This window comes from Lissotriton helveticus, chromosome 3_1, assembly GCF_964261635.1.
Source record: "Lissotriton helveticus chromosome 3_1, aLisHel1.1, whole genome shotgun sequence".
In the NCBI taxonomy this organism is placed as follows: domain Eukaryota; kingdom Metazoa; phylum Chordata; class Amphibia; order Caudata; family Salamandridae; genus Lissotriton; species Lissotriton helveticus.
In genome coordinates this window covers 1,929,941,797-1,929,958,311 of record NC_136061.1, presented here as the reverse complement: position 1 = coordinate 1,929,958,311, position 16,515 = coordinate 1,929,941,797, and positions in this window count along the sequence as shown.

Sequence of the window (16,515 nt, the reverse complement as noted above, 5' to 3'; positions counted from 1 at the left end):
ATTAATGTATCATTCATCGCTTCATATTAATACATCAATCAATATTTTGGCATTTACAGTTTGTGTTCATAAATAGTTTTAAACATCAGCAGTGTGACTACACATGTTTAGGTACGTAAACAGTGAAAAAACATTCTTATATGTGCCTGATGCATTTCGGGACATTGGAGTCCCTTCCTCAGGGACCAACCTGTACACTAGAAATGCCCGTTTAGAATAGGTACGGTGATTGGTACCCGTTTGGTCAAAACAACGTGAATGCTTCCCTTGTGCTGCTAATAACACCTGGTCTTTATTGCGTACACCACTGATATCCCGCCAGCGCTTTGAGATACCAACCGACCAAAATACTGCACCCCTCTTCTCCCAAAGGGATTCTGACAATCGATGACAAACATTAACACATAAAATTTCAAGAAGGAAATAATACAAGACATGTAATGTATTGACAATTATATTTTTGTTAAAATAAAATTATAATCATTTTATTATGAAAAAGGTTTCAATAAAATTAAAAACCTTCACAAATATTTTACAAAAATATATGTGTAAGTCATTATGGACAATTATAAATTAATATACAATATTTTCCCACGCTTTTACATTGAAGTTAATGGGAGAAAATGTATTTTTCATTTTTATAGAAAGATGACGTTGAGTAACTTTCGTCATTACGGGGTTCGTCGCGGGAGAGAACAGATGCACAGGAGAGCTCCGTTTAGGTAAGACAAATTAAAATTATTCAAATGCATAGTCTAGTGGTAATGTTTATTCTAAGGAGAGAGGAGGGAGGTAGATTGTTTTAGAAATGTGTTTTAGGTACTTTTGATGTGTGTTAACCAACAATTTCACTCCATTATAAATTGCAGTAGTAGGCCAACGCCGGGTCTCCTTTTTTAAAAAGAATTATTGTTTAATAAAGTTAAAAGGATATATGTTATTAACTTTATAAAACAATAGTATTTTGAAAGAAATGCTTTAATTTTGCAACGCGTTCTTAACAAAAGGAAGCTTTTTTGACGTCGCGATTAGAAGTATTTTGAATATGATTAAAAAGACAAAAGTTGCTAAATAGCAATTAGAAGTTTGGAAATTGTCATATCAATCTAAACTTAGATTGAGGATTTACGATTAGTGATTTAGAAGTTATCAAGATGGATTTTGATCGATGGCTTAACGAACTTGGATTACAAAAAGGGATTTCTCGAAAAACATTGGATCAGAACTTTGGAACTGGTCACGTTTTTTGCACACAAAAAAACTTTCAGGATTTTTTTGGGTGCGTTTTTTATTAATATGCACACATTTGGAATAAACATATTTGTGCACATATAAATATTTTGAAAACGGGATATGGATTTTCAAAATGGAATGTGGATTTTTAGTAATGGATTAAATACATGGAAAAAGGACAGATGGAAGGAACCAAAGTACAAGAGTTGAAAAAAGAAAACATCTGAAGGTAAGGAGACCCGATGTAATTTTTTTGACATTTTGAAAAAATGACAATTTAATTAGTGTTAATTTTTTAGGGCAAAACAGGCAAGTAAAAAGATAAGTGTGGGTTAGAAATGGAGGATGTGTGCAAGATTATTAAGGTAGTCTGAATACAATGACAACGTAAACTGTTGTATTGCACCCAATAGTCTTTCAGACATTTCCTTTGCTTTTTTAGAAATACGTGGGTTCAGACTACCTGTTAATGATTGCGACATTCTCATTTCTTGAAATCTTTGCTCCTTCCTCAAAATTTCCAAGAAATGAAAGAAATTAGGATGAGGTTTGCCAATTGATCTATGGAAGGAGTTGTGCCAACCCTCTATGGCACTGTTTGTTTTTGCTCCTCCCTCTAAACAGGTCGAGTAGCAGTTCCACCACTCCACATGGAAACATGGTTTCCTCTTGCAACCTGACCTGCTTAGATGGCCAATCCTTGTGTCTTCAAAATAATTTAGAATAGGTGCCAATTTTTTTTAGTTTGCGGTAAAGTAATCAGATTCTGTAATGGAAGTGTAGTACTCGTCTACACAGTCAGGAGGAACAAAGCAAAGGGCAGTTTGTTTTTTAAGTTCAAATTGTAATTTGCCATCTGATACATAATCCTCAATTAAGGATGTTTTTTTATTTTTCGCCAATACGCCTGTGAAAAGTGAAAAAACATCCTTGAATTTGGGTATCCGTGTATAATTTGGTACTAGTATTAATCATAGGTAATTCAAAGTCAATTAGTACTTTTCTATGACTTGTTTCATGTTTTAGATTTTATCACTGACAAAAATTCTGTTTTACGTTGAGGATTGTTTATCATGTTAATATATGCGTGGATGGTGTATATTTGGGTGAATGAATGGGGCGTGCTTTTAAATGTACCACCCATCATCCAAATATCACTGTTCTCCAACCTTACAAGATTTTGTGGTGTGCTAAAGATTAGAATTCTCTTTTGAGGGTTTTGGTTGTCATGCAAAAGGAAAGGTTTATTAGAAACAGGAGTTCAGGAGGAATTATTATATCAGAACAGGTTTGGGGTGTTAATCTTTGTAGATTACTTGCCTGTTTTTGTCGTTTAATAATAAATCTCGAATTAGGAATTGGGGGCATACTATTTGCAACATGTGGTGGAATGTGTTGAGCTACCTCTCTCAATACTGCACCACAGGGTTCATTGAAGGTGGATACAATAGCTTTACTTCCATTTATTGTCTGTCTTACTTCAATCTCCATTTCAGAGGCAGAGTGGTTATGTATGATCTGTGGTTCTTAAAACAGAGTCACCAAAAGTAACCGCTCTGCCTGTGCAATGGGATGAGTAATATTGCACACACCTTTAATGACACCTGGGCTCAGAAGGTCTCTTTATATACCCACTATGATTTAGCAAACGGTAGTGAGCTTGATTGGATAACTTTCTGTAAAGGATAGAAAAAGAAAAAATTGATTGATTGATTGATTTTTTTTAAGTAAATTTATAAATATAAAGTTTGCCTGTTGGTGAAAAATAAAAAGTTACAATAATGCAATTTAAACAACATTTTAAATTGATCCATTTTTTAAGTTATATTTAATGCGTATTATTTCTAAAAAAACTTTCTTGGGAGAGAAAAAATGTTAAGTTGTATAATTGTGAAATATTTATACTGGTTTACCATTTGCACAGTTGCACCTTGATGCTTTTAAATAGATTAATTGATTTGTCGGATAATTCTGTAAGGAGAAATAGAAAATGTGATGGATTCTTTTTTTTAATACTAATAAAGTTTACTAGGGAGAGAATGGTTGTTCATTTATTTTATTGACAGCTGATTTGTGTTATGTTACCTTTTTGTTAAGGTTGGTGATGAGGTTTTTGGATTTGGTGAAGTTTATCTGAGATTTGTAAAAGAAGGGAAAAAATGTAGGATTTTGTTTACATTTAAATATGTTTTCCTGCATAAAAAGAAAAAGTTTATTAGTTAAAGAATAACATGTTGCAATATTTTTTAACAATTTATATGTGAAAGGTAACATGCATTTATCTAATACAAGTATTTTAAAAATATATATATTTATTATATAAATGTGTAATCACTTTTTGTATGGTTTAAAAACTGTAGTTATATTTGGATAAAAAGACATTTACCTTGTGATGTTATTTCTTTTAATTGTGGCGTATTTAAAATGTATTGAAATAAAAGATGTAAAATCTGTAAAAAAAGATGTTAGAAACAATGGTTAATTTTTACATTGTTTTTGTATTTTGCAGAAATAGTTTATAATACAATATTGCGTTACTTTTTCTGTACATTTATAAAAAAATACCTTTTTAAAAGATTTAACAGAAGCCGATTAGCAAATCTTCAAAATATATTCCTCCTTAGAAGTTGAAGGATACAGTGTTTAACTGTTTATAAAAAACAAATAATACATGAAAATATTTGATAGAAAATTCTGAACCTTTTGAATAATTATTAATAATTTTTACTTAGTATAATTACTTTTTTAGCACTTCTATCCAGCATTTTTACTGAGGGAAGCACCCCTTGGAGTAGCAATAGTAATTTAAACCCCACCACTATCCATCATTTTCCCAGAGGCAAGCATCCCTTGGAGTAGGAATAGTATTTTAAACCCCACCACTATCCATCATTTTCCCAGAGGCAAGCACCCCTTGGAGTAGGAATAGTAATTTTAACCCCACCACTATCTAGCATTTTCCCTGAGGTAAGCACCCTTTAGAGTTGGAATAGTAATTTAAACACCACCACTATCCAGCATTTTCCCTGCGGCAAGCACCCTTTTGAGTTGGAATGGTAATTTAAACCCCACCACTATCCAGCATTTTCCCCGGAGTCAAGCATTCTTTTGAGTTGGAATAGTAATTTAAACCCCACCACTATCCAGCATTTTCAGTGAGGCAAACACCACTTGGAGTAGGAATAATAATTTTAACCCCACCACTATCCAGCATTTTCCCTGAGCTAAGCACCCTTTGGAGGTGAAATAGTAATTTAAACACCACCGCTATCCAGCATTTTCGACCAGGAATAGTAATTTTAACTCTACAACTAACATGTATTTTCGTAGCGGTAGGGATCTATTGGAGTTGGAATATACAATTTAAACCCACCACTACCAACAATTTTTCTGAGAGAAGCACACCTTGGAGTAGGAATAGTTATTTTATCCCCATTGTTATTACATTTTTGTCTTGATGCAAGTGCTCTTTTTGAACTTTCTTTTTAATAATAAATATTACCTTTCATTTAAAACGATTTAAAAAAAAAAAGAATATAGGGGCTCATTACGATGGAGTAACGATCGCCACCGCTGCACCATCGTCATGAGATTAACCCCTCCCGCCCGCCATATTATGATGGCGGTGGGTATCGCAGCGGACGGAAGTCTGTCCGCCGTTTTTCCGCTGGTGGCAATCGTAACGATTGCCTGCTGGGCGGAGCAGGGGCACTACTATGGTGGCAGTGCCTAGCAGGCACCGCCCACCATATTAGGATGTAGAATTTGAAAGGCCTTTCCATGGAAAGGCAGGCGGGGATTGGGTCCAGTGGTCCATTGCGGGCCCCCCTAGTGTTTGGGGGAGGGATGGTGCACTTGGGGGTACCTATGGTAACCCCCTACATTTCGCTGCACCAAGTGGCAGGAACCGTTTGGTGCAGTGAAATGCCTGGCATGCGATTTTAACATCGCGGCGGGTGCTGCTGTCAGCAGCGCCAGCTGCATTGTTAAATTGAAGGCGACAGCCATTTAATTATTTATTTGTTTTGTAGAGGGCCTTATTCACCCCCGGAGGGGTTTCTCTGCATTATGGAAGTGCTACAGCAGGCCTAAGAAGGGTAATAATTAGAATAATAGTTTTGAGGAGCTTCTGAATTTAAGGTGATCAGGGCATTGCTGCAGGTAGGTGGGGAGATGGTTCCAGTGGAGGGGGGAAAGGTGAGAGAAGGCTTTCCCACCCAACCATCCTCAATTTTTTTAACCGAGAAACAAGAAGAGATTTAGTTCCTGAGCGAAGAGACCTAGTAGGTGTATAGTGGTTGAATTTCCTTGCAAGATAGATGGGGCCCTTGCCATTCACGGCCTTGTGGACGATGCAACAAATTTGCTTGCATACCGGGAGCCAGTGAAGCTGTTGTAGTATGGGAAGGGAGGCCGTTTTGGGTGGAGCATTCAAGACCAGGCGCGCTGCGGTTTTTTTGACTACCTGCAGTCTGCGCAGTGAGGACTCAATAGCTGAGACAAGGAGGGCGTGGCAGGAGTCAATGCGGCTTAGTACCAATGCCGGAATAAGAGTTTTCTGTGTAGACAAGCGGAGAAAAGGAAAGACTCACTGTAACAGTCCAAGCATATGAAAGCAGCAGCCAGCAGTGTTGACTGCATGTTTTCATGGTCTGTGCCTGGTCTAGGCATATGCCAAGGTTCTTGACAACAGTATTTGGTACAAGGGAGTCACTTAGAGCCAGCGGCCACCAATCTGGTGACCACAACAGTGGTGCATCTACGAAGAGTCTGATCTCGGTCTTCCGAGTGTTCAGCTGAAGGAAATTGCTCCTTATCCAGGGTGGCGGTCGCATCCTAATTTGCGGTGCAGGACCGCCACATTTCTGGCGGACTTCCCCAACACCGCGGGGACGGCGGGCAGACTCAGGTCCGCCTGCCATCCTATTGAGCCCCATAGTTTTGTTCACTCACTTTATACATTTTGACGGAAAATGTATTTGCAAATCTGTTTTATAGAGGGTTGTATATTTTTGAAGAGAAGCTGCAAAAATTGTTTCAAATGCGTTATTCTACTATATTTGTATTTAGATTACTTGGCATATATTTTACAATTCCTATATATTTTACTTACTTGATCTATTCATTGGGATACTTTGTTGTCTGAAACTCGCGGGCAGCAAAACGTGTGTGGTGTCTGGTAATCACGGTTTTTAAAATGGTGGACTGATTCTTTTATACGTATTTTGTGTTGAACTTTATTTGAAATAAAAATGTTTTGTGTGCAGTTTTTCGTGCTGTTTTTAATGTGGTGTAAAACTGTAAATTATTTTTCTTTATGTTGATGTTTGTTACTTTTTTTATGTGTTAACCTGCGGCTCCTGGTGATTTTAATTGAAAGAGTTGTAGGACTTTAGTTTTTGTGCATTTTAACATGGTGGATTGTTTGCTTAGATTCTGATTAGTTTTGTGTTATTGGGCTTTAATTATGTTTAATTTTTTTTCGCAATGAATGTTAGAAATTTTGGTAAAATAAGCTGTGTATTTGTTAGATTTTTTTGAGCTTGTGGTCAATTTGAAAATGTATGGAAAAAATTGAAGATGTGTATTTAATTGCTACATCTGTATAAATATTTTGTATATTAATTGATTTGTATTAATTTTTACATTTGTGTTTCTTATATTTGCGTTCAATATAATAGAATTATATGTAAAACTTTTTTAAATTTTATTTCTTTTAAAAAAAAACACTAGTATTAATTTTAGTACCGGTATTTATTTGAAATACCCACATTTTAATACAATACCCCACCCAAAACCCCTATTTTCCCTTCATCTCGTCCCAGGGGTTTATTATACAAAAAACATGCATTGTAATATTATGCATTGTGCAAGAATGCGTTGTAATGGATCATTTGATGTATTAATATACTTTTGCGTTGTAATGGTATGCGTTAAACATGCGTTGCAATAGTACTTGCTTTGTACAAACTGCATTGTAAAGGCATGCGTTGCACATTGGGGGCCTGCAATGGGCCCCCGGAACGGGTCTCCGCCAGTCTTTCTTTGGCGGTTCCACCGCAGCGGAAAGGCTGGCTACCGCCGGCATCATAATCATGCCGGCGGAGCCTGGCCCTGCACCGGCCCCATTTTAGCAGTCCAGCTCCGCCCGCCAAGCAAGCATGCAGACAGCTACCGGCAGAAAAGTGGCGGGCGGAATTTCTCCCCACCACGGTCAACACCGCCATGCTAATATGACCAGCGGTTTTCCAGGTTTCGATCGGGGACGGATGGCCGCTGCCGACCCGGCGGTTGTCACCGCCGCCGGCCATCCGTCCGCCATCCTAATAGACCCCTAAGCGAATCATGGCTCCTATCATTTAGACCAGTCTGGATAGATTTTATTCTGCCTGTTCTGCGGACAAGAATGCGTGTTGGACCTCGGTCTAACACTTTCATCAGTTGCGCCACCGGACGTTGATGCTTTACTGGACCCGATAACAGCCCATGTTCTGCAGTGTCCTTAGCATATTTCAGTGTTGATGCCTGCATTCTTAGAGCCACCACAGGATGCTTGAGCTCCTGTCGGAACGTATATCTGGTCCTAAACAAGTACTCTGGCCTTGGTTGTCACACAGGCATCCCCAGCAGCGGCTGTGGAGAAAACGGAGGCGCATCTGTGCTCGATTGACCTGATCTGTGAGGGGTTGGAGGGACCGTCGTCTGTGATTGCAGGCAACAGTGAAGTCGAATCGCCCAGCTGGGACAACATTTGGCTCATCCTGTGCTGGGAAAAATTGGGCATTTTCAAAAACATCCAAATTTTGAATTTTTTACAAACAAACTTTTGCTAAAACTACGGCTTTCAGTCACTCATAGTTGTTCGAACTAAAATATATATATATATATATATATATATATATATATACACACACATACACATATTGTAGTAAAAGTTCTACCGCTTAAAATACGATTTTAGCAATTTCAAAATATTTTTTATACGCACTAGCGTTTTGAACTAATTAGTTGTTTGTGAACAAATGTCTAGAAGTACGTTAAAATGTTAGTATGTCGTCCAGTACGATGAGGAGTGGGTGTTATGTTTCATACAGGACCCCAATATAGGTTTAGTTAGTCACCTAACCTTTCACCTATATTCTCCCCAGCCATTACACTACATAACGGTTCTTGGGACTGACCTTTTACCTAGTTACAATACTGCTTACAGGACGTAGGGTATTCCTTGAAAACTAGCCTCATCCATTATGAATGAGGATTCTGGGAAACTCAGGACTACCATCTCCTGCATAATAACTATGTACAAGGGTCAAGACTTCTGTCATCCTAAGTCCAACATGTCACAGCAAGGTAGAACCCCTAAGAGTACCACTTTGGGTATATAAACACCATATCTTGGTGAGGGAGTCAGAGGAGAAAAAGGACTTCCATGCCAACACGCTGACAACACTGAGGTTCCTGCACACAGACACTCCGGCTTGCAGTGGTCTGACATCCCTTGCGGGGTGTCCATCTCAAGACCAAGACGGGGTCCCACAGTCTTTCAGGTAATGGGGCTGACTTTATCCTAGAGGGATTCTTGGCTTTACACCTACATACATGCTAGGTACACTTCGGTATATCTAGTTAGGGTTGCATCGTAGGAGTACGCATTTATTACTTTCATGTATTTGATATACTTGCCTGTATTAATTGTTTTAGCACTATGGCAGAAATTCACCAACCTTTCACTCCATTGTTGCTTATAATCATTTATATTGGTTTCTGTTTAATAATTGTTTCAGCACTCCTATTTTACACTAGAATGACGCTGGTTCAATAAATGCTTATTGGAAAACGTCCCCACCGTTTATTCTGTGTATCTCTGGGAGACAAAGCGAGCACGAGTGACTGAGCGAAAAGTATTGCACAGTTTCCAAGATCCTGAGGAATCAGAGTTGTCATGTTCGATAGTTGGCAAGAACTATTCTCTCCTTGTTAAGAGGGGTTACTAGTTGCACTGTGAGCTAGCTGGTACAAAGGCTAACCTACCCGGTGGCGGTGTCTAGAATCAGTCTGGACACCAATCCGAACGTGCAGATTCTACATAGTATGCCGAGACAGAGCATACTGGGACTTGGAGTCCGCTACAATCAACACGGACTACGAAAGCTGCGCAGAACGCGTTAAGGGGAGGGAACTCGAGCCTGCAGATATTTAATCACGGAAGGGAACTATTTGGGACTGATCGTTTAGGTGGGAGGCGCTGAGGAAGGCTCGTTAGCCGAAATGCATTCGCCGTTACCTGGACTTTTGAATTAAACGGCTACCTGTTCCCAAACTCCCCGTGTGGCCGCTTCTCTTTTCTTTGAAAAGTGTTTGTTTCATATTTATCTGCGGAGCCAGAAACGCAGGAAAGCAGGCCCTGCAGCATCAAGTGACTATGGGATTCACTGGCAACACGCTGCTTGCAGCACAAAAACAATCGAGGTATCGATATTCCCATGAGTCTGCCAAGAACCTCAGAGAAGCGGAAACAGACTGAGGTATTTCATCTCAACAGGCAAACAGTCTCGCATTTGACCGCCACTGTTTCCATCACTTACCTGGGAGGAAGGGCGCAGCAGTTATCGGGGACAAGGGACAGGTACTGTGGAGTTCATTGACCATCGACCACCCCGCCCTCCTGTGCAGGCGCAAACTACATTTACTCCACTCCCCTACACCAGCAACCCAGGTATGCCGAGACAGAGCATACTGGGACTTGGAGTCCGCTACAATCAACACGGACTACGAAAGCTGCGCAGAACGCGTTAAGGGGAGGGAACTCGAGCCTGCAGATATTTAATCACGGAAGGGAACTATTTGGGACTGATCGTTTAGGTGGGAGGCGCTGAGGAAGGCTCGTTAGCCGAAATGCATTCGCCGTTACCTGGACTTTTGAATTAAATGGCTACCTGTTGCCAAACTCCCAGTGTGGCCGCTTCTCTTTTCTTTGAAAAGTGTTTGTTTCATATATATATATATATATATATATACACACATACACATATTGTAGTAAAAGTTCTACCGCTTAAAATACGATTTTAGCAATTTCAAAATATTTTTTATACGCACTAGCGTTTTGAACTAATTAGTTGTTTGTGAACAAATGTCTAGAAGTACGTTAAAATGTTAGTATGTCGTCCAGTACGATGAGGAGTGGGTGTTATGTTTCATACAGGACCCCAATATAGGTTTAGTTAGTCACCTAACCTTTCACCTATATTCTCCCCAGCCATTACACTACATAACGGTTCTTGGGACTGACCTTTTACCTAGTTACAATACTGCTTACAGGACGTAGGGTATTCCTTGAAAACTAGCCTCATCCATTATGAATGAGGATTCTGGGAAACTCAGGACTACCATCTCCTGCATAATAACTATGTACAAGGGTCAAGACTTCTGTCATCCTAAGTCCAACATGTCACAGCAAGGTAGAACCCCTAAGAGTACCACTTTGGGTATATAAACACCATATCTTGGTGAGGGAGTCAGAGGAGAAAAAGGACTTCCATGCCAACACGCTGACAACACTGAGGTTCCTGCACACAGACACTCCGGCTTGCAGTGGTCTGACATCCCTTGCGGGGTGTCCATCTCAAGACCAAGACGGGGTCCCACAGTCTTTCAGGTAATGGGGCTGACTTTATCCTAGAGGGATTCTTGGCTTTACACCTACATACATGCTAGGTACACTTCGGTATATCTAGTTAGGGTTGCATCGTAGGAGTACGCATTTATTACTTTCATGTATTTGATATACTTGCCTGTATTAATTGTTTTAGCACTATGGCAGAAATTCACCAACCTTTCACTCCATTGTTGCTTATAATCATTTATATTGGTTTCTGTTTAATAATTGTTTCAGCACTCCTATTTTACACTAGAATGACGCTGGTTCAATAAATGCTTATTGGAAAACGTCCCCACCGTTTATTCTGTGTATCTCTGGGAGACAAAGCGAGCACGAGTGACTGAGCGAAAAGTATTGCACAGTTTCCAAGATCCTGAGGAATCAGAGTTGTCATGTTCGATAGTTGGCAAGAACTATTCTCTCCTTGTTAAGAGGGGTTACTAGTTGCACTGTGAGCTAGCTGGTACAAAGGCTAACCTACCCGGTGGCGGTGTCTAGAATCAGTCTGGACACCAATCCGAACGTGCAGATTCTACATAGTTTTATAGGAACTACACGACAACATGATCTGCTTCTACTACACTCCAGGAACCTCTGCCCCACTACACTGGATCCGCTACCTGGTCATTAACACTGAGCACAACGCAGAGAGAGTGGAGGCAGAGGGTCAGCTGATGGTATACAGCTGTCTGAGATCAGGATTTAGCACTTATGACTGAACTGAATGATACTTGCAAAGTCTTCTGATTGGCACCTGTACTCAAATGCAGAAACGTTTGTGGTGGGGTCAGCACGAAATTATGCTGCTATTTCACATCAAGGATCGACTAAAGATTGCTGTTCAATGAGGGCTATGTGGGGGAGTCACCAGGTTTCTCCTCCCGGTAAGTACAGCACCCTGACGTGAGGAGTTGAGGCATAGGGCTTTGCCACTACCCAGTCAAGTGTCTCTGGGCAGATTCCTTTATATACAGCCCATTCGCTCAAGCCTTAAGTGTACACTGCTGAATCGTGTGACGCTCTAGCAATGCAAAACTATTTGATGTGCTAACTGGGCTCTGCAAAGTAATACTTGCATTGAAGATTATGTGGCAGTTACATTCTTGGGGGAGAATACTATAACCACAGTCTCGATACCTCCCCTTCAGAAACACCACTCAGAAACAACTTACTGCGTCCTGACTCATAGTATGCAGTACATCAACATGGGGAAAGCTGCCTCGACGGATGCTGCAGTCTCTATAAATCAGCAAGTAGAGACAAAAGAAGAATCATTAAGTACTTCCCGCTGACAGAGTTAAGGCAAAAAGCAAGAATGATACATCTACAGGGGACTATCAACTCCAGTGTTACTCTACCAGGCCATAGTTGCATGGAGGAGGGAGAAAAAGAAAGGTGCAGTTGCCTGGGCAAGAACAATGCAACTCCATCGCAGTTAAGTCCTAATTTGGAGAGCTCGATAAGGTTAGCTAAAGGAATAACAGCTTTTTGCAAGATACTCAAAAGGCGGTGCTGATATCTCGGAGCTCCCAAATCTCACCCAGGGTCTCTATCTGCAGTGGTGGCAAGACATGAGGAGGAAAGCAGAAATTTCTGCGATTGATCACCCATTCAGCCTGTAGCAAACGATCCTCCAAGCAGCTCAAACCAAGCCTTGGATCAGCCATCTGTACTGCAGCTAACTCACAAGGAGCTCGAAAATGCAGAGCCCTGAGCCGGAAGAAGTGAGAAACCAACACCCATTGCAGTCCAATGGCAACACTATTTCGGCTACTGCACTTAAAAGTCAGATAACACTGAACCAACCACACCTGTCCCAGCCTCTTCTAGAGACCATTTTGGCAGAAATTTGAAATCTCGAGGAAAATCAAGCTCAGGAGGTAGCCTTGCTCCATCAAAGGTACGAATACCAGCTCGACTGAAAGAGGTGGAACAGAGGGTGTCAGAATTAGAATACCGTTCCCTCATCTAGGATTTATTTAGTTTATTTTGAAAGTTTTATAGAGCACGAACAAGACCCTTGCGGATATCAGAGTGCTTTACAATCAGTGAAGGATAGTTATGCAACAAAATAGCAACAGGTACATTGCGTATACATAGCCTAATGTAGACAGTAAATCAAAATAACAGGTAAATCAAGTATACATAACATATTATGCAGAGTACACAAAGAGGTGAAGAATAGGGAGGCAACTGAGGGGCATAGGTTGTCTGTTTGTACACATGTGATAAAAGAAATATCGGTCGAGGTACTAGTGAACTCTTAGTTTCCTTAGATAGTGTTCATGTGAATTTTTCCATGAGAATTGATTTTACTTCCTTTTTGAAAAATGCCGTAGATGTGATAAGTCTGGTTTCTGCGGGTAGTGCGTTCCAAATCCTAGGAGCCATCCCTGAGAAGGTTTGTTTATAAGTTTTCGTCTTGTTGAATCTGTGTGGCTTCAATAATAGGTTTTCCTCACTTCTTGTGGATCTATTACCACCAGAGATAGTCAGTTTCTGGGTGAGGTAGCTGGGTGCATTATGGTGTATGGCTTTGTGAGTCATGCAGGCAATTTTCAGGTGAATTCTGACTTCCAATGGTAGCCAATTCAAGGCTTTCAAGTCAGGGGAGATGTGGGACCTCCTTTTCAAGCCTGTGACGAGTCTGGCTGCAGCATTGTGGCTGGACAGCTCTCTTAACTATGTGTATCAGGCAACTGCACTCATCAATTTGTTATGGATTGATGAGAATGCTTCGCAACATTATTCCCCTCCTTCCTTTTGAGGCAAGAAGGATAATGGTTCAGGCCCTTATATTGTCCCGCCTGGACTATGGGAATGTTCTGTACCTGGGAACTCCCTTAGCCACAATACCTAAACTGCATGTGGTTCAAAACTGTGCTGCAAGGATGCTTCTCAAGGTCCCATGCTGGCAATCGGCTAGACCAGCACTAAGACAGCTTCACTGGCTGCCAATTGCTGCCAGGATACAGTTTAAAGCTATGTGCTTGGCACATAAAGCTATGTGGAAGACCGGCCCACCCATCCTACATTCACTAATAACATCATACCTTCCACATAGGACTCTACGCTCTAGCTCCTTACATCTGGCCGTTATTAAAAAAATAAGTAAGGTGAGATGGGGCGGATGCTCCTTCTCATACGCTGCTGCCAGGCTGTGGAACTCCCTCCCTCTGGTTATACGAGGGAACGACAATCTGTTGGCCTTCCGAAAGCTTTTGAAAACCCATTTGTTTGGTATGTTTCCCTAGCTCTGCAGACTGGCTTTACTTCTTCTCTTCTACAAGCGCTACGAGGCCTCCGGGTAGATAGGCGCTATAGAAATATTCTTCATATCAGATCATTGATGGAGGCTCTTAGTGGAGCTGTGGTCGCTTTGGGGAGGCCACAGAGAGACATTTCCATAGTCCACTCTGGGGATGACTAGAGCTTGAACTGCAGTCTTGAAATCGTTGAATGGTAAGAAGGGTTTCAGCTTTCTCAGTGTATTAATCTGGAAATTTGCCCCCTTTGTAGTGTTGCTAATATGTTTATGCAGGTTGAGGTTGCAGTCAAGGGTTATACCCAATGACTTTGTTGAGTCAATGAAGGTTGGTTGAACGTTGAATGCCGTAAGGTGTTTGAACTAGTCATGCAAGAGGGGTATTTTGGCGGGTGGAGCTATAAGGAGGAATTCAGTTTTTAGTGCATTTATCTTGATGGTTCTCAGCTAACCAGGACTGGGTGTTCAAAAGTGTTTTGTTGAGCCGTATGATGTCATCTGGTGTATGTATCTTAAGGTACAGTTGTGTATCATCTGCATACATGTGAAATTGCACATTGGATGCTTGCAACAGGACAGTGAGCGGTTCCATAAATAAATTAAACCGTGTCAGGGATAGAGCGGACACTTGTGGGACTCCCAAAGTTACTGGCACGGATTTGGACAGGGAATTGTTGTCCTTGAATTTTTGAGCCCGGTTTTGAAGAAAGGAGGTAAACCACTTAAGCACGGACCCGGATAGTCCCATTCTGTGATTGAGCAGATCTATCAGGTTCTCGTGTTTGACAGTATCAAAGGCTGAGGAGAGATCTAATAGGATGAGTAGGCATGAACCATTCTAAGGATATTAGTAACATTCAAAGAAAGCTCACAAAATAAAACCGATGAAATTGAAAACTATGACAGGAGATCTAATATACGCTTCGTAGTGTACCGGAAGGTGCAGAAAACACGGGTGGTCATCAAAACACTCTTCAATTTATGGAATCACTGAGTAAATCATTCTCGATGATGCCCCAGGGGACCTCTCCATCACGATGGCCCACTGGATCCCTGCTCGGCACCAAGAAAATTCTAAGTTTGCCTGTACTATTATCATAAACTTCGCAGATCACATAAAGGAACGTATTCTCTCAACAGAGATTCAAAAAGAGCTTTTATGATGGCTGATAGTGTGCAAACTCATGTCTTTTCAGATATGTCCACTGTAGCGGACCATAGGCAGAGAGACTCTGTAGAACTCTTGGGACAATTCAAAGTTGCTGGACACTAGGCCTTGCTAGTGCAACAGTCGAAACTCAAGATCCTGTTTAAAAGCCAATTCCATTTGTGTAAAAGCCTAATGCAAAAAAGTACAAACCTGAAGCAGTTTTACTGGATGTAATTTCTTTTTCACTCTGTGTTCGGTTGAAGTTAGTGGGGTGGCAGGTTCCCTGTTTTGGAGTGTAGCTTGGTGCCGCAACACAGCACCTAATAAGAGACTGGGACGACAGGGGGTATATGGTGGGTAATTCTCTCTTTCGTCACTAAGCATGTGGTATGCACTTATGGTTTAGGATTGCGGGGGTGAGGCACGGGGTGGGTCACAATTTTGGGGAAAAAACTGCAGATACACCATGAGATCAGTTCTATACAAATTGAAGGCAGAAGCGCTATGCTAGCTCGTGGGGTTGGAGCAGTCTGTTTAGATTCACCAATTGCTAGATGTGAATAAGGAGCTAAGGCAAGAAGTACTGAGAATTTTTAATGGTCAGCAATGTTAGGATCATTTTGTGCAAGGTTAATGGCATTTTAAATAGGCAGAAATATAGGGTCCTACTGAATTGGTTGTCCTTGTTCAACCTGGAACAAATCTAACAGGAGACCCATAAACTATAGACTCAAAGATAATCGCACCAAGCTTTTTATACCAAAGAAATACATGCATATTTTGCATAAGCCGGGATAGCCATGTGTGCAGGAGCAATATATCTGGCCAGGTCCATAGACAGATGTAAGAGATGTGGTAAGGGATAAGGAGATGGATTTAGCTGCAGATGCGTGTACAAGACTTTTCCTTTAATCTAGTGAACTATTATAGCTCAGTATTAGATGAAGTCCGTGCCCAGAGGGATCTGTATAATCTAGTTATAGGGGGAGAAGTGCACATGGTTTTTAGAGGCAGCTTCAATTTTATTCAAGATTTGAAGCTAGATACAGCTAATACAACCTGAAAGCAATTGAAACACAAAACAGACTCTATTCTTACTTTAATTAAACAAGATTTCTATCTGGACAATCCTTGCCGAGTGGATAGTCCAGGTATGGCGTAATACGAGTTTTGTCTTGCCAATTTATCACTGCATCACAACCTACTTTT